Source organism: Xyrauchen texanus, chromosome 21, assembly GCF_025860055.1.
Source record: "Xyrauchen texanus isolate HMW12.3.18 chromosome 21, RBS_HiC_50CHRs, whole genome shotgun sequence".
Classification (NCBI taxonomy): Eukaryota; Metazoa; Chordata; class Actinopteri; order Cypriniformes; family Catostomidae; genus Xyrauchen; species Xyrauchen texanus.
The window spans coordinates 17,880,929-17,904,919 of record NC_068296.1 but is presented as its reverse complement, the minus strand read 5'-3'; the positions used below and the strand labels follow the sequence as shown (position 1 = coordinate 17,904,919).

The window sequence follows — 23,991 nt, the reverse complement described above, 5'->3', positions numbered from 1 at the left end:
ACCATGAAAACAAATTTGTCAGGGAGGGAAATTAAGTTCAATAAACCTGCACAAGCCACTTGTCTCTCTTAAAGCACCTCAAATATCACACTCATCAAAATCTTTTTTTACCAAAAAAAGAAATGACAGCATATTTCAAGTGCAAGTGCACATAATTTGAAGAGCAACTCAAGATAATACACTCTTATTAGCAAGTCTTGAGGCAAGAGTGATTGGTTATGGATTTTGATTTACTGTAAGAACTCTGCAATACACATAACCCTAGACAACACAGTCAGTTACATTGAGATTAGTACTGTACACATACTGTATGTGTACAGTCAAAGGCATTAACACTGACCCAATAAAGAAAAGATACAGTGTAATTATAAGTTAAACACTAGCATGTCTTTGGCTTTGTTCAGACAGACAGCAAAAAGCAGATTTTTTTAACATAGACTATTAGTTTGTTTAATATGCTCCACTAACTTAAGCTGGCTCTACACTAGCAGACTCATAACAGCTCCTTTTGGCCGAGAGTGTCATACATGTAGATTGTTTTGCTAAGATCTCACCCTCTTCAGTCAGAGGTATGACACACTTGCTGATTAAAAATGGAGTGATTTGGGGTGTTTTCAGACCTGCAGCCTGCTTGATTGTTCCAAAATGGGCTAAAATAATTACAATGTTGCATTTTCTTCATGGTACGGTTGGCTTACACAAGGTTATATTTTATGCACCAAAAATTGTCAAATGTCCGTCATTAGTGGTTTTCTATTATTTCTGCAGAATGACAGAATCACTATGGATATTAATCATCATTTGTGATGATATGTAGCTGAGTGTGATAAAAAAAAAAAGTTCTGATCAGTTTGTCATCTTCTCATACATGTAATTTTTTAGTATGAGAAATGTCAGAATAATTGTAGAGAGAATGATTTATTTCATCACATTCCCAGTGGGTCAGAAGTTTACATACACTTTGTTAGTATTTGGTAGCATTGCCTTTAAATTGTTATACTTGGGTCAAACATTTTGGGTAGCCTTCTACAATTTTCTCACAATAAGTTGCTGGAATATTGGCCCATTCCTCCAGACAGAACAGGTGTAACTGAGTCAGGTTTGTAAGCATCCTTGCTTGCACACGCTTTTTCAGTTCTGCCCACAAATTGTCTATCGGATTGAGGTCAGGGCTTTGTGATGGCCACTCAAATACTTTGACTTTGTTGTCCTTATGCCATTTTGCCACAACTTTGGAGGTATGCTTGGGGTCATTGTCCATTTGGAAGACCCATTTGTGACCGAGCTTTAACTTCATGGTTGATGTCTTGAGATGTTGCTTCAATATATCCACAAAATTTTCCTTTCTGATGATGCCATCTATTTTGTGAAGTGCACCAGTCCCTCCTGCATCAAAGCACCCCACAACATGATGCTGCCACTTCCATGCTTCACAGTTGGGATGGTGTTCTTCGGCTTGCAAGCCTCTCCCTTTTTCCTCCAAACATAACAATGGTCAATATGGCCAAACAGTTACATTTTTGTTTCATCAGACCGGAGGACATTTCTCCAGAAAATAAGATCTTTGACCCCATGTGCACTTGCAAACTGTAGTCTGGCTTTTTTATGGCAGTTTTGGAGCAGTGACTTCTTCCTTGCTGAGCATGTCGATATAGGACTTGTTTTACTGTGAATATAGATACTTGTCTACCTGTTCCCTTCAGCATCTTCACAAGGTCCTATGCTGTTGTTCTAGGAATGATTTGCAATTTTTGCACCAAACTACGTTCATCTCTAGGAGACAGAATACATTTTCTTTCCTGAGCGGTATGATAGCTGCATGGTCCCATTTAATTTAATTTGTTTGTACAGATGAACATGGTATCTTCAGGCATTTGGAAATTACTCCCAAGGATGAACCAGACTTGTGGAGGTCCACAATTAGTTTTATGAGATTTTGGCTGATTTCTTTTGATTTTCCCATGATGTCAAGCAAAGAGGTACTGAGTTTGAAGGTAGACCTTAAAATACATCCACAGGTATACCTCCAATTAGCCAATTAAACTATCAGAAGCTAATTGGATTATTGCCTAAAGGCTTGACACCATTTTCTGGAATTTTCCAAGCTGCTTAAAGGCACAGTTAATGGAACTTTAGTTAAAGCTAACTTTACTCTAAAACCTGAGCAGAAAATAACTAAACATGATAATGGAGGGTACATAGGGTTTGCATCAAGTTTTTAAAACAGAACGTTTCTGAATTTTACCTAATGCTCTAAAAACTTAAATTAACTACTACGGAGAATCACACATTGTATTCTGGAGCATGACTGAGAGGAAATGATGATTTAACTGAACTGTTTCCATATAAACCAGTAACAGAAAAAATAGAGGCAAACTCTTTCTTCCTCTGTACCTTCCCCACTAGACAGAGTATGTCTTGTACCTCTCGACAAAAACACGTTCTGGAAAGTATGGCGCTCATTTAATGAGGTCAGCCAGCAGACAATTCAAGCTTTTCAGGCTATTATGTGGACTATAAAAATATTAAGACAAAAAGGTCAAACACAAAATGCAGCATTTTCATCAGTTCAAACATCTTTGAAAAGGCATTTCTAAAATATAAGCCATTTGAACATAGTAATGGTGATTCTTCGTGGATCAACAAAGAAGGCAGGAGAAGGGCAGAAGAGACTCACATTCATTTGTTTACTCTTGGTAATACAGTATATTTTTTGTGTTTTAGATGGGGGCAACAGGCATGGTGAGAGTCATTAAATGGCAGTGCCTGCGTGTAGCAACCATATGGCTGTATGCACTTACTGTCATACACCTCAACACTTAATGGAATTATTCAGCAGCCATATCACCTTGTAGCTCTGGACTGCTTGCCTACTGAAGCTAAGCAGAGTTGAGCTTAGTTGGTACCTAGATGGGAAACCTGCTGGGGAAAAACTAAGGTTGCTGCTGAAAGAGGTGTTAGTGAGGAGACTCCCCTGTTCATTATGTTAAGTGCTTTGAGTGTAGTGTCAAAAAAGTGCAATATACATCTAACATTCATTCATTCATTCTCCAGTGTGAATGCAGTGCAGTTTCAGTACTGTGCAAAGATCTGAAACCAGACTGAAATGTATCTAAAATATTAAACGGGCAAAGATAAGAAACTGAAATGCGTATGTTTGTACAGTTTGTGTGTGTGTGTGTGTGTGTGTGTGTGTGTGTGTGTGTGAGAGAGAGAGAGAGAGAGAGAGACATAGACTCAAATGTAACATTATTCACTGATAATATTCCTCCGCAAAACATCTAGCCCACGTTTGTGGTGCTGTTGTTGTATGGGAAGACCTGTTTAAAGATTCTTAAAAAAAAATATTTTTGCATTTACCAAAAATAAATACATAAATAAATAATTGCATACAGGTTTGGAACGATATAAGTGTGAGAAAATAATGACAGAATTTTCATTTTAAGGTAAACTATTCCTTTAAGATTATCTGTCTCTCTCTCTCTAACACACACACACACACACACACACACATATACTGTACATACACACGCATACTCACACATACCATACACACTGTGTATGGAAAAATAAACTGATGAGTCGGATACTATGTTGTACACTCACAAGAATAGTCAAAAAACACATTCCGGTTCTCAACTCAAGTTCTCTGCATGACAATTAGGAAATCTTTCAGTTTCAAACTTTTATCATTCTATTTCGGGTTTCTGAGCAGATGGGGGGCTGTGGAGCATGAGCACATGCGTCTTGATGATGCCAAATAGAACATTCTTTAGGAATCTACAGCCAGCTGTATAGCTGTATAACACAGCCTTCACACAGGAGTGCTGGAACACACTAATACTGTCAAAAGGGTCGAAACAAATAGGTGACCCTTTATTTGTGAGCCGGTCAGACCACACTAGCTGTCAAGACAGAGATGAGATGAGCAAATCTCAGCAAAAAAAATAACTTGAATCTTTAATCTACAGACCTACAGCTCACATTGAAATCAGTAAATGATTTAGATGTTGCATTAGGTCAAAGAAAGGACAGAGAGTCCCTGGATTTGGCACTGACCTGACTGCAGGGGAAAGCATGTGTTTGTACAGTATATTGCCGCAGTCTTATTTTCATGATGAAAGATTATCAATGTATGACCAAAACTCACTCAGAATGCCACATATTTCTGGCATTGTTTTCCACACATCATTTTTAATTACAACCCTGCATGTGGGCAGAGACAAATCATAGTCTTGCCTACCATAGACTACAGTATCTTACAGGAGATGGCTCACATGAGCTCCAAGAGAGCACAACAGTGCTCATCCACTTTTTTGAATGACTTCTGGTCAGATTTATGCAGCAAGTCAATGTCAGTGTCAACAGGGTTTTAGACCGGTGAAGTTTGAAGGTCATTTTGACTTTGAGAATATGGGTTTTCCTAGGGTGCTCTGTGTTTAGTCCAGCTATTACAATAGCCCTCTATCAGACACCGCACTCTGTAAAAAAAAGTGCTAAAGGACAGACAAAAGAGCCTGGGGTTGAGTCTTGGTCACAACGTGGACAGTAATATTCACATAGCTCATGGTGATTTACTTGTCAGCATTCAGACAAAGGCCCAAGGGATTATGCAAGAGCACTAACCCCTGTCACTTCTGAGCTGGTTCCTCAATGAAGCTCCATAATCCATTATGGCATGTCTGCTTACTAGAGTAAGGCTAAAAGAGGCAAGCACACATACTCACACACGGCATCTCTTCACTGAGGTCTGCAACACTTGGATGGAATGAGCAAAGCCATGGTGACTTAGATTGAGCATTTGTCATCCATAGTTATTAGAGATTTATGCGCTCACTTTTACACAGTATACTGCCTTCAGAGTTAGCCACCAAAGCCACATAAAGAGGCTTTGATATAATTAAATTTCCCCAACATACACACACACAGAAGAGAGCACACTGAAACACACCATATCCCAGCTTTCAACACTGGAGAGCAGTACACAATATTTGAGAACATCATCATCTAACTTGGGGACAATGGACAATGCTCCTTGTTCATCAGAGTGAATGTGTCACTTAGTGCCACTTAGCCATACATATAACAAAGGCTAAATGTTTTATCTTACACAGCTCTTGGAAAATTAGAAGCCTCATACCTTCAAGTTACACCAAAAATATCTGATAAAACCAGACAAGGATGGCAATTTATTGAATTATAGTATAGAATAGTGTAGTAGTACAGTATAGAACAATGTAGTAGATATTCTGTGAACAGTACCAGTATCTGCAAGGGAACAAACATTTGGAAATATGTGCATTCACCTAGAAGGATTTTCAATTTGACTCTTTTCAGTGAATCTTCAGCATGCTAGCTCTGGAATACATTATTTCTGCAAGAGAACTGCAGCACATCCATTTGTGTTGACTAAATTAAATAGAAATATTGGCCACAGAGAGCGAGAGAGAACATTAGTATTCTATATTGCTACTATAAAATGCCTCTTTCCCTCAGCCTCTCTCAAAAAACCTTTGTTTACCTCTCTAACCCCACTTGCCCCCCACTCTTACTGCAAATGGCTACACTCTTTCCTGCAAACAATTTCTAATTACAGAGGTGTGTGATTGTGACACAGAGGAAGTAAAGCTTGATGAAAGGGCTTGAGATTTTTCTGATTAAACCTAATGTTTATAAATATCTCAGCAAAACATCAATATATACAGTATATTTAGCAGAAAATTTTTTATGCTGTTTTATAACATTGCAGAATTAATTGCTAAAGGCTGTGTGGCTACAGTCCAGATTTTTTTGTTTGGAGTTTCATTAGTAAATTGACTGGTGGGGTCTGTAAATGATGGCAATGGGTAATGTAGCAAACAGAAGTATCATATCCAGTCTCGCGGCCTTGAGAACATCTATTCTCCTCCAGCAAAACTATAAAAAGTATCACATAAACTCTATTTATGCACTATGGTCCTAATTAATTAGCCGACGTGGTCTTCTGCTGTTGAATCCCATCAGTCTCAAGTTTCTACGTGTTGTGCATTCTGAGATGCTATTCTGCTCACTACAATTGCACAGAGTGGTTATATGAGATACCATAGCCTTTCTGTCAGATCGAACAAGTCTGGAAATTCTCCGTTGACCTCTCTCATCAACAAGGCTTTTCACTAGATGTTCTTTGTTTTTGGCACATTCTGAATAAAATCTAGAGACTGTTGTGCGTGAAAATCCCAGGAGATCAGCAGTTACACAAATACTCAAACCAGCCCATCTGGCACCAGCAATCATGCCACAGTCGAAATGACTGAGATCAAATGTTTTCCCCATTCTGATTAACTGAAGCTCCTGACCCATATCTGCCTGATGTTATAACTAAGAAAGAAAGAAGAGCTATTCAGAGCTTTTCACTTAATAAAAAGGTACATCAGGTTGCTGATAAATAAGTAGTTAAGCAATCAGCACATTTATCAAGCAGCTGGGTTAGGATCTCAAGGTCTCCAGCTAAGCATGACAATGGCAAAATCAAAGATAAAGATTAGCCATTTCAGTATAATACATTGGCAGTAATTAATTCCATTTTCCTCTGCAATTCTGTTGATTAAGGTTCCTTATTAACAATTAAAGCAGTTGGCCCTGGACCTTTTAAGACATTGGGGATAGGTCTGAACTGAGTCAGCATTTAATTGATAATTGTACATACAGAGGAAAAGAAGGCAAAAGTTTTTTATTAGATGTATGAATTTTTTCCATTAGAACGGGCATACACTGTGCATGTTCTGACACAATGGAGGTTGTTGTCACGAACCCCGCTCCCTCGCTCCGCCCCCTCGAGCTTCCACGCTCGTTCCGCCCCCTCGAGCTCCCACGCTCGTTCCGCCCCCTCGAGCTTGCACGCTCTTTTTGCTCGCTCGAGCCCTCACGCCCACTTTGCTCCTACTCGCTCACATGCTCATAGGCAATCTCCCTTCCTCGAGTTTCTCACGCGTTTCCAATCCCCCAGAACATTATGACCACCTGCACTCGCGTCATCTGCACTCCTGCACATTAGTTTCACCTGCACTCGTCTCATCACCTGTCATGGTTTACACCTGCACTCGCCCCTATATATATCACTACCCTTTCGTCTCACGGTTGTTGGTTATTGTATTTAGTTTCCCGTGTCTTTGCCCCCGCTAGTCTCGTCTAGTTTTGATCTCTTGAACTCCTCTTGTCCTCCTCTTAGCTTGCCAGCTCCCCTTGTTCCCCTGTCTTCGATCCCGTCTAGTTGTGCTTGTTTCCCGGCTTCGACCTCCCGCTCTCGTTCACCACTCTCTCCCGGATTTGCCCCTTTACTCTACGTTGATTCCCCGGCCTTTTGACCCCACACTCCCTTGACTACTCTTAACTGGTTTTGCCCTTGTTTTGTACTGTTGCCTGCTTTTATTGTAATAAAGCAGTTTTTTCTCCGACATTGTGACTGTCTCTACTTGTATTCGCTACAGAATAACCAACCCCACCGTAGACAGTCACAATGGAAACTGCTGAGGATTTCCGCAGCTCATTAGAGCAGATCTACACAGCACTTTCCGCCCAGGGATCTACGGTCGGCCAACACGATCAAACATTCGCGGCTCAGGGACAGCAGATACAGGAGATCCTGCAGACGGTACGTGCGATTTCTAATCAGTTTTTACCTGTTCCGCCTGCGCCTGTCCCTGTGTCCGTTGATGTTCCCACTGTATTTCCCAGCGCCGCAAGCTTTCAAACCCCCGAGCGGTTTGACGGTTCGTCGGATGCTCGCCTAGGGGTTTTGATGCAGGACAGCGTATATAGTACGAGAGACCCTACCCTTCATGTTATGGACCCAGTGGCCCAGCTCTTGGTTCTTTGTCAGGGGAACCAACCCATTGAGGCTTTTGTTGTTGATTTTTGTGCCCTGGCTAACCAGGTGAATTTTGATGAGGTGGCTCTAAAAGACATTTTCCAATATGGACTGAATGAGCCAGCCTCATCATTCATGCCTGGAGGTCGCTGCTCTCTCAACCTGGCTCAGTTTATTGACCTCGCCCTACTGTACGCTGGTTCCTCGTTTACTGTGGGGGAGGCAGAAACTCCCAAGCCTCCCAGGGCTCCTCTTCTCGAGCCTTCCAAGGCTCCTCCTCCCAAGCCTCCCAAGACTCCTCCTCCCAAGCCTCCCAGGGCTTCTCCTCTCGAGCCTCTCAGGGCTTCTTCTCTCGAGTTTTTCAGGGCTCCCCCTCCCAAGCCTCTCAGGGCTTCTCCTCTCGAGTCTCTCAGGGCTCCTCCCCCCTCAAGCCTCTCAGGGCTTCCCCTCTCGAGTCTTTCAGGGCTCCTCCCCCCCTCGAGCCTCTCGAGCCTTCCAGGGCCCCACCTCTAGAGCCTCTCGAGTCTTCCATGACCATGACGGCACCGCCTTTCACGGCTCAGCCCGGACTTCCTGACCCTCTCCCTGTCCTGTGGCCTCTTCCCTGGCCTCCGGACCCTATTCCTGTCCGGTGGTCACCTTCCAGACCCCCTGACCCTGTCTCTGCCCTACGGCTGCCCCCTAGATCTCCCGACCACCCGCCTGTCCGCTATGTTCCCCCAGACCTTGCCTTGATACTGCCCATTGACCCCATGGACTGTCTCATTTCCCTCTGTGCCCCTTGGACTGCCCTCAATTTTGTTTGTGTGTTTTGTGGGTTGTCTGTTCAGGGTTTTTTGTTTGTTGGGTTTGTCCAGCACCACTTCCTCGCAACCGAGCGCGGCCATCAGGAGCCGTCCGTTTTAGAGGGGGGAGTACTGTCACGAACCCCGCTCCCTCGCTCCGCCCCCTCGAGCTTCCACGCTCGTTCCGCCCCCTCGAGCTCCCACGCTCGTTCCGCCCCCTCGAGCTCGCACGCTCTTTTTGCTCGCTCGAGCCCTCACGCCCACTTTGCTCCTACTCGCTCACATGCTCGTAGGCAATCTCCCTTCCTAGAGTTTCTCACGCGTTTCCAATCCACCAGAAAATTATGACCACCTGCACTCGCGTCATCACCTGTCATGGTTTACACCTGCACTCGCCCCTATATATATCACTACCCTTTCGTCTCACGGTTGTTGGTTATTGTATTTAGTTTCCTGTGTCTTTGCCCCCGCTAGCCTCGTCTAGTTTTGATCTCTTGAACTCCTCTTGCCCTCCTCTTAGCTTGCCAGCTCCCCTTGTTCCCCTGTCTTCGATCCCGTCTAGTTGTGCTTGTTTCCCGGCTTCGACCTCCCGCTCTCGTTCACCACTCTCTCCCGGATTTGCCCCTTTACTCTACGTTGATTCCCCGGCCTTTTGACCCCACGCTCCCCTTGACTACTCTTAACTGGTTTTGCCCTTGTTTTGTACTGTTGCCTGCTTTTATTGTAATAAAGCAGTTTTTTCTCCGACATTGTGACTGTCTCTACTTGTATTCGCTACAGTTGTGAACCTCTGCACATGTTACGAGTCAGTTCATCTGATAGTCTTACAGATGTCGTGGTACACAACATGACTTTACAACCTGGCAAATTCCTAAGCAATCTAAAAAACAATGTGCCCTATTTATCTTTATAGAATATAAAGCCAATGGAGGAGATTGCTTTAATTAATTGTGGCAGTAATAGCTTGTGATTTAGAAATTAAAAAAGAAGACAGGAATGGCCAGGGGCTGCGTTGACTGAAAACTCTCCATAATTTACAAATTTTAAAACACTTATGGATAATTATTCCAAATGCTGTCCGACATTTGACAGAATCAGATTTTCGTGGGGAGGCTATATGATTTCATGACTGCATGCATCTATCATTATGCCAGTTACTTCATGATACTAAAGCGCACAAAAATTACAAGATTAAAAATAACATACGCAAAATCTGCACACTGTTTCTGCCAATTATAATTAGATTTCATATAATCGCAAACATGACGTTTAGAGCAGAATTCGGAGTTATTTTAGTGGAGTATCTGTATAATTGCTTGAGATGTGCTTGCTACTCATCTGTGTCACAGCATGTTGATATCAGACAAACAGAAGAAGATTTGTGAAATCTTGTCTATGTGAATGTGCTTTAAAGCCACACGTAGCCAGCAAAGTAGCACAGCAATTGATTGACAGGTAGAACTTTCAAACTAGAAGTCCTCGGTTTCACGAGACTCACGTTTAGGGAGACAAAAAAATTACAATAAAAAATATATATAATCTATCACATATCCACAATCGTGTATATGCCATTATAACAGATGCTACATGCCCCTGCATGTAGCAGCCAGTAGCCCTAAAACTTATTAAATGAATACAAGCATGACGGATAAAAATAGACCATGACTGAAAATGTACAGCTCAGTCAGTCACAGTGATAAAGATATTTCTTTCTAGCACAGCCTTTGGATATGGCAAACGATTTGTTTGAAGAGCAGAGAACAGTATGACCTTTCTGTAGAATCATTCTCAGTGATGATTGTAAATAATATGGTACAAAGCAGAGTTGTAACGCCTTTTCTGATTGGTCAACTTTAGGTAGATTGCACAAATGGATAACAGATATATTAATGCAATGTACAGCAAAAGCCTATTTATTCCCTGTGATTATAAAACCAAGTAGAATAACAACAGACATGGCTACAATGATAGACAACATATTCACAAATACAATTGCAGAAAAGTCAGAATGTGGATTACTTATAAATGGCATATGTGAACACATTCCTGTTTTTGCCAATTTTCAGAATTTCTTTAAGATAAGATAAGTTAAATATTTGTAAAATGATTTGATAAAGAACACCAGAAGCTATTGCTGCCCTGAAGGTGGACATAATGAAACAAAATTGGAAAGAGGTTTATGTTAATGATGATCCTAACAGAGCCTTTGAGGCTTTTTTTTGTCCACATGAACTGTGCAATATGAAAAAACGTATATGGAAGCGCAATTATGTGGACAAGCCATGGATTACCCAGAGGATAGAATGCATGTAAAAAGAAAAATTTATTATATAGGAGAATTTTAAAACAGAGAACATAAAAAGCAGAAATTAAATAGAAGATATACCGTATATAAATAAATTAATAAGTATTATGAGATCTAATATGAAAGAGTATTATCACAAACTATTGGTGCAGTACAGGAGTAATACTCAAGGAAAGTGCTTTACAACATATTTAAAAAAAGGTACATGGGAAGTAGACAGTCCTAATTACTTTGTAAATGATAACAATACAGTTATAAATAAAACAAAAGACATTGCCAATGAATTTAATGTAAATGTTGGATATAATTTATCAAATGAGATTGTGGTGTCAAGAAATAATGAGGGCGTAGAAGGCAATTTTGTTTATAGAAACTCCAACATTTTTATTAGGGGAGTTGATGAAAAGGAAATACTTGACATTGTTAATAATTTTGGGGATTGACGTCATTATTACAAAAATATTATAGAATGTATAGTAAACCATTAACATATATCTGCAATCAATCCTTCAAAACAGGTATATTTCCCAGCAAAATTAATTCCTTTTTATGAAATTTGAGACTGAAATCTATTCTCCAATTATAGACCAATTTCTCTACTTTCCGAGTTATCAAAAATGTTCTTGATAATTTCATAGAAAAACAAAACTGTTTGAGTGAACATCAATATGGCTTCAGGGCAAATAGGTCCACTTCACTGGCAGTGATGAACTGGTAGAAGAGATTTCTACTGCAATGGACAACAAGTAATACACTCACCTAAAGTATTATTAGGAACACCATACTAATACTGTGTTTGACCCCCTTTCGCCTTCAGAACTGCCTTAATTCTATGTGGCATTGATTCAACAAGGTGCTGAAAGCATTCTTTAGAAATGTTGGCCCATATTGATAGGATAGCATCTTGCAGTTGATGGAGATTTGTGGGATGCACATCCAGGGCACGAAGCTCCCGTTCCACCACATCCCAAAGATGCTCTATTGGGTTGAGATCTGGTGACTGTGGGGGCCATTTTAGTACAGTGAACTCATTGTCATGTTCAAGAAACCAATTTGAAATGATTCGAGCTTTGTGACATGGTGCATTATCCTGCTGGAAGTAGCCATCAGAGGATGGGTACATGGTGGCCATAAAGGGATGGACATGGTCAGAAACAATGCTCAGGTAGGCCGTGGCATTTAAACGATGCCCAATTGGCACTAAGGGGCCTAAAGTGTGCCAAGAAAACATCCCCCACACCATTACAGCCTGCACAGTGGTAACAAGGCATGATGGATCCATGTTCTCATTCTGTTTATGCCAAATTCTGGCTCTACCATCTGAATGTCTCAACAGAAATCGAGACTCATCAGACCAGGCAACATTTTTCCAGTCTTCAACGGTCCAATTTTGGTGAGCTCTCGCAAATTGTAGCCTCTTTGTCCTATTTGTAGTGGAGATGAGTGGCACCCGGTGGGGTCTTCTGCTGTTGTAGCCCATCCGCCTCAAGGTTGTGCGTGTTGTGGCTTCACAAATGCTTTGCTGCATACCTCGGTTGTAACGAGTGGTTATTTCAGTCAAAGTTGCTCTTCTATCAGCTTGAATCAGTCGGCCATTCTCCTCTGACCTCTAGCATCAACAAGGCATTTTCACCCACAGGACTGCCGCATACTGGATGTTTTTCCCTTTTTATACCATTCTTTGTAAACCCTAGAAATGGTTGTGCGTGAAAATCCCAGTAACTGAGCAGATTGTGAAATACTCAGACCAGCCCGTCTGGCACCAACAACCATGCCACGCTCAAAATTGCTTAAATCAGTTTGGAGTTCAGGAGATTGTCTTGACCAGGACCACACCCCTAAATGCATTGAAGCAACTGCCATGTGATTGGTTGATTAGATAATTGCATTAATGAGAAATTGAACAGGTGTTCCAAATAATCCTTTAGGTGAGTGTATACTGTGGGGGAGTTAATAGATTTAAAAAAGCATTCAATACTATTGATCACAGCTTATTAATGAAGAGACTGGAGAGATATGATATTAAAGGGATTGCTTATTCATGACTAAAAAGTTACCTTGATGACACATATCAATATGTACAAATAAATAATGATGAATCTAATTTATTGAAAGTTACTTGTGGGGTTCCACAAGGTTCAGTGCTACGTCCTGTTTATACAATATATAAATTATATATGTAAAGTTATAAAATTCCCAAAATTTGTTCTATTTGCTGATGACGCTAATTTATATTGCTCTGGGAAAAGTTTGGAACAGCTTCTGAATACAGTAGAAAGGGAATCTGAAGTCTTTCAGAAATGGTTTGATATTAACAAGCTATCATTGAATCTAAGTAAAACAAAGTTTATAATATTTGGTAATTCATAAAATTATGATCAATGATGTTGAAATAGAAAAAGTGTATGAAAATACATTTCTGGTCATGATAATTGATAAAAAATTATGTTGGAAATCACATAGAAATTATGTAAAAGCAAAAATGTCTAAAACCATTGCAGTATTATATAAAACGAAAGATATCTTGAATCAGAAGTCATTATATTATACAGTATTGCTCTGTCATAGTTCCATCCATTGCTTAATGTGTAGAGATCCAATTTTCAGGCTACAGAAGAGAGCTATAAGAATTGTAAATCAATCGGATTATTATGAACCAACCAATGCACTATTTATTAAATTACATGCAATTTACATTTAAAAGGTTGTGATCTAGTTGATCTTAAAACTGCACATATTGTACAAAGCACAAAATAATGTACTTCCTATGTGTATTCAGAGGTTGTTTGAAAAAAAGAGAGCCAATATGAATTTAGGGGAATATGTATGTTTAATAAAAACAAGGGTAAGGACAAATCTAAAAAAAAAAAAGAAGATAACTGTCAAAGAGTTATTCCAAACTTGTGGAATAGTGGCGACAAGGAATTAAGAATATGTAGTTCACTGAGGTGTGATAATTATTGTGTATGAAGTATTTGGAACGTTTGTTTTGCTACTGTTTTATTTTGTCTTTGTATAATCTAAATATAGTGGTTAAAGGGATGCCTATTAGGATATGTTATGTAAAAAGAAAAGGCATAATAAGCAAAAGGTTCAGCCTACACCTTTTCGGTCAATATTCTTTGTTTTTCTTTTCATTTTAAAGGTGCTATATGTAATATTTTTACTGTACTAAGTCATAAAATGACCATAATATGTCATTAGAGAATTAGGAAACATGCTAAGATGAAATACTGGCTTCTCCGATAATAATGATACAGCCAGTTTATTCTACTTTTAATTTTCCATTACGGCTGGAATTTCTGTTTATGTTTTGGTCTGTGTGATCCCGCCCACTGCCCACTCACCAATAGTATTTAGACACCACCGGGTTGCCAGATTTGAACAAGTATGCAGGCAAACAGCTCTGCGTGCTGCAGCCATAGAAGCCAGCAAACGAACTGGAACAGATTCCACCCGACCTAAAAAGTCTCGCCGTCCATCTAAAAACCACCATGACCAGAGGTGTAGAAAAACACCATTACAATATAGATGAAAGGCATAAATGTGGCAAAATCAATACGTTTTCAAACCAAAATGTATTAGCGTGGACGTGGTCTAAGGTTTAATCTGTGATAAGCCTAATTTACTTTTTGCACAAAAAAGAATGACAATGCGCAGTGATATTTCAGCGCATTTAGTACCTGGTTATATTGGATTGTGACTGTTAGGTGAATAAATCACAGGTTTTTGCACTGAAATATCGCGTGCAAAAGTGTCACAACTGTTAAGTGACTTCGCCCCTGAGTCAACTGCATTGACAGTGGATTCTCATCTCACAAAGTGCTTTGCTCAGTGCTAAAACTCCCACAAGCAGCAGAGTGGGTTCCCACTATGTCACTGCATTAAAGAATAACACAACAGCTAAGACTAAGCATACCCAAACTGGGCCATCAAAACACAGTGGCAAGTGAGAGGGGAAAGAGGGCAAATTGGCCCTAGAATAAAGCATAAGAAAGAGTGAGATTCTCAGATACAGGCATACCAATAGAGGGAGAGGCTGGGCCATACTTATAACTTCAAAGAGACTGTATAAACCCACACCTACATGTTGTCTTACAAGCTTGATTTAAAAAGAGTGATTAAAAATGCAATTAGACACATGTTTGGAGTCTCTCAGCAGACTTGCGTGATATTAGACCTGGTTTAAGGTCATATGATAGACATAATCCCATTATAAATGGCTTTATTGATTTGTTGGATAGTTGTAAAGCAGTTATCAGCTCTGAAACCTACCCATAATATTACAACCTTCAAAGAGGGACAGGTTGATTTCCCTGAAAAGTGTATACTGGCTCAACACATGGCATGAGTTCTGGACATGACAATATGTTTATGTCACTAGTGGTTCCAACTTTTAGCTTTAAGGTGTATGACTGAAATAAATCACAGTGTAAAAGCTTTATTGATGTGTATTTGTTTTATAATAAATACACATCGAGTATAAAGGCTAAGCATTTAAAGGGATAGTTCACCCCAAAATTAAAATTCTGTCATTTACTCAATCTCATATTGTTTTAAACCTATGTGAGTTTCTTTCTTCAGTTGAACACAAAAGGTAGACTCCACTACATTGCACCCCCCCCCCCCCAACCCGATTCAATTAAAGTGAAAGTTGACAGGTGAAAAGAGGCATTAGTCATTCTCCCTAATATTTTCTTTTGTGTTCCATTTAAAGAAACAAGTCCTACAGTTTGGAACAACATGAAGATAAGTAAATGATGACAGAAATGTAATGTTGGGGTGAACTATCCCTTTAATATTTTCAAAAACTTTATTGACTTGGTCTCTATGAAATTTCAAGCCAATCTTTTAGCATTTAACCTAATGCGACCCCACGTTTACATGTGTGGACATTGTATTTTGGCTTCGCTGTATGCAATGCATTTCAAACTGTTCTGAGACCAGTGAAGACAGAGTGCACTGGAGGTTATGTCATTCACTAAGTAGGAAGCATTGGAGCATCATATAGCTTTCTATGCATCTAAGTGCATTCAATCCTAAAATCCAACCAAAAGTTCAGTTTCAGGCTGCAGATGATGTTTGGACCACTCAAACATGTTTGGCAGATATGGGACAATGATAATCAGTACATAGATTCAGAATTTTATAATGCAACATTTTATTTTAACATTGTTGGCAGTGATTGGATGATGCTGGACATTACTTTGAATAATAATAATTTATTAAGCTTTACAGAAAAGCAGCTGTAATGTCTGTAAACTCTCGAAAACATGAATAATCAACAAAACGGAAATATAATATACAATTTGACATTCTATAGCTTAGTGTTATTTAAAATTTCACAATGCAGTCTCGCTGTTCACATATGCAGATACTTTGTCTTTACCAAAGAATTCGGTAGACAAGTCCAGTGAAATGGCATTAAGGTCTATGAAAGCCTGCTTTCAATGGCTCTGAATCATTTATGGGCTAGATTGCAGATCCCTGGGGCCTCCATTAAAGCTCTGACATACAGTATGGTACTACTCCTCTTATGCCTGCCCGCGCAGGGAGCCAGTCTCAGGGGCCAAATAGCTCGCTGCAATTTTATGGCTGAATTCACTAGTGGTAAGTGATCTCCCCCAGGGCTGGGAAACACAATGGCAAGGGTACAGTAGAACAGCACGGTGGTATTTTACACCCCTTCATGAATCATCATGAATAGGGCAGAGGTATCACTTAGGTTGTGTCACAGTAGTGCTGATACTGATGCCAGGGGAACATGGGCTTGATATGAAAAGTGATGTCAGATCAGCAGCTAAGTAGGGCTGAAACTATTAGTTGACGATATCGACAACGTCGACAATAAAGAATTTTCGACAAAAATGTTCATTGTCGAATAGTCGTTTGATCTCATTTATCGTAACATGAGATCATATGAAACTATAATGATGACGACAGCGAGGAGTACAGCAGCTCACGCCTGAATGAGGAGAGGAAGAAAAGACATGTCCAGATGCACTCTAAACTTTCCAAACAGCTTCAGGTTATGTAGATCACAAAATATAACGGCATTATAAATGGAAAAATGCAAAATGAGGAAATACAGAAGCACTGTCATTGTGAAATAAAGCAGATCCGGATCTGACATTCCACTTAAGCAAAACCTGCATTTCAGAGCATGTAAACAACCTGGTATTATATCTTTAATGCATCCTTTATTAAAGTTCCAATAACAAGGAAGTGCATCATAAACAAACTACAAAAATGGCATTTCTCTGTGCAGTCAGCACCAATTCTGAGTCGCGAGAAGGGGGAAAGATTGAAGCTGCACCCGACTGAGGCACCCTCTGGCGCAGGGACACCCGTCCCTCATGCAAGTTTGCTGTAGCTAGATTAATAACATGATGGATTGCAACGTATTGAAACATTCTGTGTTTTATGAAACAAGATTAGAGGTCGACCGATATTGGTTTTTTCAGGCCGATGCCGATGCCGATCTTTTGAAATCCGGGTCGGACGATGGCCGATTAATGCTGCCGACGATATTTGGCCGATATGTGCTTGTTTTTAACCTCTTATTTGAACCTTTTATTTGAAAGATAAAATGTAACACAAATAATTACTTAAGATAGACAACATTTCTCAACAAATACATTTATTGAACACTTAACCAATCTGCACTTGTACACTTAAAATTAAAAATGTATAATGTAAAAACATATTGTATAAATAATGTATAACAAATATATTAAATAAACAAAGCAGGTGTTACGAACTGCTCCGAGACACGAAGGTTGAGATCCAAATGCAGCTTTAATAAAGGGGCAATCCAGACACGTAATCCAATATTCAGAGCATCCAAGAGAAGCACAGGACAAACTAGGGATGGGAATCGTTAAGGTTTTAATGGTATTACTATCTTACCGATACTGCTTATCGATCCGGTACTTTAACGGTATTCTTAACGGTTCTTTTTGTTTTATATATATATATATATATATATATATATATATATATATATTTTTTTTTTTTACACAAATATAAACGTTATATAGGCACAGTGATTTAATTTCAGGAAGGTCTACTAACATTACTGTTCAGGTGTGGTCTAAAAAGAAATCAATTGTAAAATAACACTGCATAGTTTATCATAGATAGATTAATGCTTATTAATGCAGAAGTTATTCATTCAAGAGCTGTAAGTGATTTTCTCTTTGCCTTTTGTTGTTTGATTCGCAGTAATGGCTCAATCGTCAGCATGTTTATTAATAGACAGCTTCCCCTTTAAGACCGAGTTCAGATCTAATAGACTCCTGATGCAGCATATTTTCTCCCCAACTATTTCCATAACTACGTCCATTTAAGACATAAACTGTGTTTAAGTGAATCTCCAAGCCGGTCGTTTTGACATATTTTTGTGTATATTTGATCGTTTAGACGCGCACATGAAACCCAAAGCAGCCTATAGTTTGCTTGTCTCTTTGCGGTGTGTTTCGGAGCGCGCGCCGCCTTGGGAACGGTATCTCTGGCGCTCTTTTTATTATTAAACGCGTCCCGCAATTTAGCAACAGTAGCATTTTACAACAATCACCGATCGTGCTGATTCTGACGTTAAGTTTGAGTTTTAGGGAGAAATGTCAGTGCACCGCAGTGAAGGGAAGGAAGTTGTGTTAGACAGATTGCGGCTTATGTATAAATATTCTTTTTATAATCTTTGGAAGGCGAAATCTAAAATAAAATCAGACTAATATCACAGATCTAAACCAGGCTATGTCTGAATGTTTAGTTCTGTCACTCATCAAGCAGGGCTCGTTTTGTGCTCGCTGTGTCACCGCGTGAGCGAGTTCTCTCTCTCTCTCTCTCTCTGACTGCGAATAGCTAAATTGCATCACAGACAAATGGTTTCATATTATTATACATAGAAATGGCTGGCGAGATAAAATAACTTTCTCTTTATAGCAATAAAGAATGTATTTTCTTAATTTCTCCAGTACCGACAGCAAAACCGATAACGACCGAGCTTACCAAAGCCAGTCCTTCACTATCCTATAGTGCGCTGGTATCTTTTTTATTACTTATTTCTCTGCATTGAGTGACAACCCTCTCAAATATAAGACACACAAACAGAACAAATAAAAGTCTCAGATTCACTGTCTGTAATTGCAAAATTCTTGCTTACTTATTGTGACATGATAGCAACCCTTCTGCTGTGATAATGCAACTTCAACTACGCTATCAATATCCAAAGTAGCCGAACGTCATGTCAACTATCGCGTTTGTCACGTTTTTTCTTGAAGTTGGCAGTAACATATCAAAAGTTTTTAATTAAATCTAAAGAAGTTATACAAATTTAACCCTTACTGTTTTCTCCAAGGAGGATGAGGTCTGCTCACTCTGCTGGAAAATGACTCTAGGGGCAGTGTGCGTCGAACACGTGTTCCACAACAACACTAGGCTGCCCACAGATGCGCCTGCCTAATAATCGGCTTGATATGCGTGGATATTGGCCGATGCCGATTATGTAAAAAATGCAAAAAAATCGGTCGATTAATCGGCCGGCCGATTAATCGGTCGACCTTTAAACAAGATACATTTACCTGAGAAGCAACATATAAGATATTTAAACTTGCTTTTGGAGAATATGTGAAAACTCTTGATTACAATATTTTTTTTGTACTGAATATAAACGTAATAAAAAAAAATTCCTTGGAATTCAGTGAACGTCATTTAGAGACATTTTTAAAAGATGATTTTGTTTTCCTTATTTTTAGTAGGCATGTTTAATACAACCTTTTAAGTCTAGGCACAAGCTGAATAGTTGGTTAAGAGCTAATGATTAATCGTTGCAATAATCAATCGAATAGTTGAATAATCGGTCAAATAATCATTTGATTAGTCGATTACCAAAATATTAATTAGTTGCAGCCCTACAGCTAAGATGGACTTTTGCTGAAATATAAGGAAACTGGGTGGGTGGGTGGGTGGATGGATGGATGGATGGATAAAATAAATATTGATGCATTACATGTCGATGCATTTGGCCTTGATGAGAAGAATATGAGTAAACATAAAACAGTGAAACTATGTTTAGACCACATTGAAAGGCCTTGAGGGTTGGCAGATTCATACAACTCTTCAAAAACAAAATCAATATCAAGGTTATCAGCTGCAGTTTAAGGCCACCGAATGAAAACCCAAAGCCACGTCAGCAACAACAGCCTTTAATCATCGCCTTTAACCGGCAATCTGTATCTCTCATAACATCTTTCAAAGTGATACTATACGACAAGCCCAGGTGACACCCAGCATCACTTCCACAGTAAATTGCTAAAGGTAACAGGCTATTTCTGTCTGTATCCTCACAATGAATGTTCATTAACAGAGGAGAGCACAAAGGCTGAGGGGCTGATGTTGAGTAGGATTGACTTCAGTCAGCATACAGAGAAATCAGACCCTCCTGCCCACTATATGTGGAAATACTGCTACCACAGATGGACACTGAGCTCACTGCACTTTCCATTGCTAGAATTCCGAATAATCTGTAACCCTGCCGCACACTGGAAACCTTTATTAGACATTTATAAGGACACTTAAAAGATGCATGGACATTTACACATGTTTATTGTTGACTTTGTTCAGTTACCTCTCTCAATTTACCTCTCTTTTACATAGTTTAGTGTCTCTAAAATCAAACGTTAAACAATGCATGTCCAACATCATCACATTGGAATTTGACATGCTGCTTCTGAAAGTTCTTGTTCCCTGAAATCAACCCCATTCTGCCAAATTACTGACAAGTGCCATCCCCCATCAGACATCTTTACATCAATTCAAATGTGCTCACCCATCCCTCTACTGTTACTGACAGAGCACATTTAATAAGCAATCTCTGAGACATGGGTTCTGGTCTCATGGAAACCAGGAAGTTAAAACATTCATTTAAACAACGTTAGGCACGTTTTAGTGGTTGCATTTTCTGCCATTGTCTTGGGGTTTGGTGTAATGTGTTTGAATGAATAAAATATACCTTCCTGTTAACTTTATGGAGTTTCTTTTACAACTAAAAATAGAAATGGCTTTTGGTGCCACCTTTTTACATTTCACCCAGAAACTTTCAACTTCCTGTTGCCAAATTCAAAGTATGATCAGTCTGGTATGTCAGAGTTTGAAAAGTTATGTTCACACAAATGATGCCACAGACATATTTGCAAATATGCATGTGATCTCGTCCTTGATATTTTAGTTATTACAACATTGCTGAATACTGTATGTTCAATTTATGAATTAAGGCTTTAAAGCAAAAAAGAATGAAAAAAAGTACTTTCTGAAGGAAAGGATTAAGGATTGAGAAGGATTAAGATCACATGCTTTCAAATCGACATACATTTGATAAAACTATCTATATCAATGCTACAATTCAGCATATATTGCTCCTTACTCATGAGAGTAAGAGACTTGGCTCATGTGCCAGGTAAATGAAAATGTCTTTAGTGGGAGTTCTAAAACTTTAAGAAGGTTATTATGTGTGGGCTGCAGAGCAACTGATTGTGCATTTGCAAGGATAAGAAGGGTCTTCAGGTTTCTCATGTTGTTAGACAGACTCCACTAGATTGCATTTGCTGTAATTCCTTAGGGCAAGTCAATTGTTAAAGCATTGCATACTAGCAGTATAATTTCCCTATAGCACATGAGAAAAATAACTGTACAGTTTATTGTATCAGATGGTTGTACTACTGTGTGAGTATGATTGAACTGGAACTAGGCATTAATTTCCTCTATATATGTGTGTCGTTTTGGAACCTAATGCATATGAATGAATATGAGAAACTTGTAGAATATAAAAATTCTGCACATCATGGCTGGCTCTGGCATGGCAGGAACAAGGGAAAATAGCCATGACTGCTCAAATGCTCGTAATTATGCAGAAAGAAGAGTAGGACTCCTGCTTGGGCCACAGCGGGCAACAGAGATTGGTGAAATGACTTCCCATCTATCACATAACGACAGCTTCAATTAGAACTGCCCACACTTACTGCATCTAATTCAAAAACACACACAGTGAGAACAGTCAGACTTTTTGACCAAGAACTATAGTGGAATAGTCTTTTCTTTTGTCATCATGGAGACACACTTGTGACAAAATGATCACATGGGAAGTCTGCATGTTGCTTCAAGAGTTCTAGTATCCTAGGATTGGACACATTATGCTGACTCACTGCCAAGCACCATCTCCCATCAGATATTTTTGCATCTGCTCTAGTGTGTTTACCTTCCGAAGTTGCATTTTTCCATCTAACATTACATTTTTACTTCACTGATTGTTAGGTATAGGTTTGGGTTGTTCAGTTTATACTGTAACATATGCATTCCTATTCAGTCTATTACATCCTGTGCAGCGAAAAACAACTTGCTTCACGACTCACTTTTGGTGCCCCTCCATGGGCACATTACCCGGAAAATGGTGTTCACACATGCCCATATGCCCAACAACACTTACCACTTTGGCCAATGGAGGCAGTGTTTAGAATTTAACATACCGATTTTTGCTTAAGAAAAGTCAACCTACTGTTTCCGATTTTGCTGTGAGATACTGTCTGCTTATGAATGGGCTTTGAAGATCTTTATCACCCTTAAATAAAAGTAAGAGCCACTGTGACCTCACAGAGGGACGCTGAATAATTAACATCAAGAGATTATTCTGGAAACTGTTTTCCTGTTTAGAAAGCAATGTGCCTATGCACTTTATTCTGCTATTTGTAAATTTTAGAGACTAGGGATTTAAAGGGGAAATTATGTCATCATTTACTCACCCTCATTAATATCCAAATTAATAGGACTTTTTTTCTGTTTTCAAACCATTTTAAAAACATAATTTTGATATAAGTATTGCTAAAGCCACACAAATTACACTTCAGCTTTAGAGGAACTGATAGAATAAAATGTCACATGAACAATTAAATATTACAATAAAATATAAATGGTTATTTTTTCCAGGGTAAAATTCACAACCCTACAGCAACTATATGGCAGAAACAAGGTTGGTCAAAAATTGTGGACACACAGTTTGTAAGGTACACACTGCTGCCTGGCTTTATCTCAAGTCCATTGCACTTGGCTGAAGCAGTTCATCAAACACTGTCGAATAGGTGACTCTGTCATCACTTCTTTCCCCTACACTGGGCCACGGTTCAGGGCAGCTCTATTTTGGATGAGGAGGCCATATGTTAAAACTCTGGATGACAGGGGAGAGTCAGGGGCCCCTGAGAACACAATCCAGGAAAGACCAAAGGTCACGTCTATAAGATAATACCAAACTCTAGCTGATGGATTCATCGACCACCCTTGCAAGTGCAATGGATTCTCTTATATTGCTACTCTCTCACACATACTGTCATGTAGATGGCATGTAGTCATCATTTTTAAACAGCAGTGGAGTTTATTAAAAGCTGTCAGGGATTCTCAATAACAATGGTGGTGCCATTCTATTGTTAGCCATATAAAAAAAAAAAACAATTCAAAATTACACTGTCATATCTAAATAAGAGGAGAGAAAAATCCCCTTAACATTCACAACTAAAAGAGCTCCACATGCATTTTTGACACTTTAAAGCTGATGTAAACAAATCCAAAGCTGTCAGAATGCAGAAATTCCTCCTTGATCTTCTTTATAAATCATCTGTCATCCAGATAAAAGATGCCAACAAGCATGAGTAATGTTTAAGTCCACATGTAAGCCAAACCTCATAAGTAGTGCTTGCTAAGGCAAGCATCACTATCATTTCTGATCATACTTCGGGTTAGGGCTTTTTCAAAACCCCTAACCCTAATTATTAAACGATAGTTCCTTCTCCAATAGTTGTGTTATAATGATGAAACTTGTTAAGAAGAGGTGTGCTATTACAAAATGTTTCCAGGCAATGTTTTCTAAACCAGACAATTATCTATTCCACTTTATGGAACTACTGAAGAATGTTGAGATGCTGCTCTTTCACATACAATGAAACTGATTGGTGATTAAGGTTGTCAGTCACAAACATTATGTTTAACATCCTCTTTTGTGTTTGACGAAA

At 39.2% G+C, this 23,991-nt stretch overlaps 1 protein-coding gene across 1 annotated transcript in view; it reads right to left on the bottom strand.

Annotated features, from left to right (window-relative positions):
• Nucleotides 1-23,991, bottom strand: part of LOC127661190 (FERM domain-containing protein 5-like) — a 155,423-nt gene that overhangs the window by 29,979 nt on the left and 101,453 nt on the right.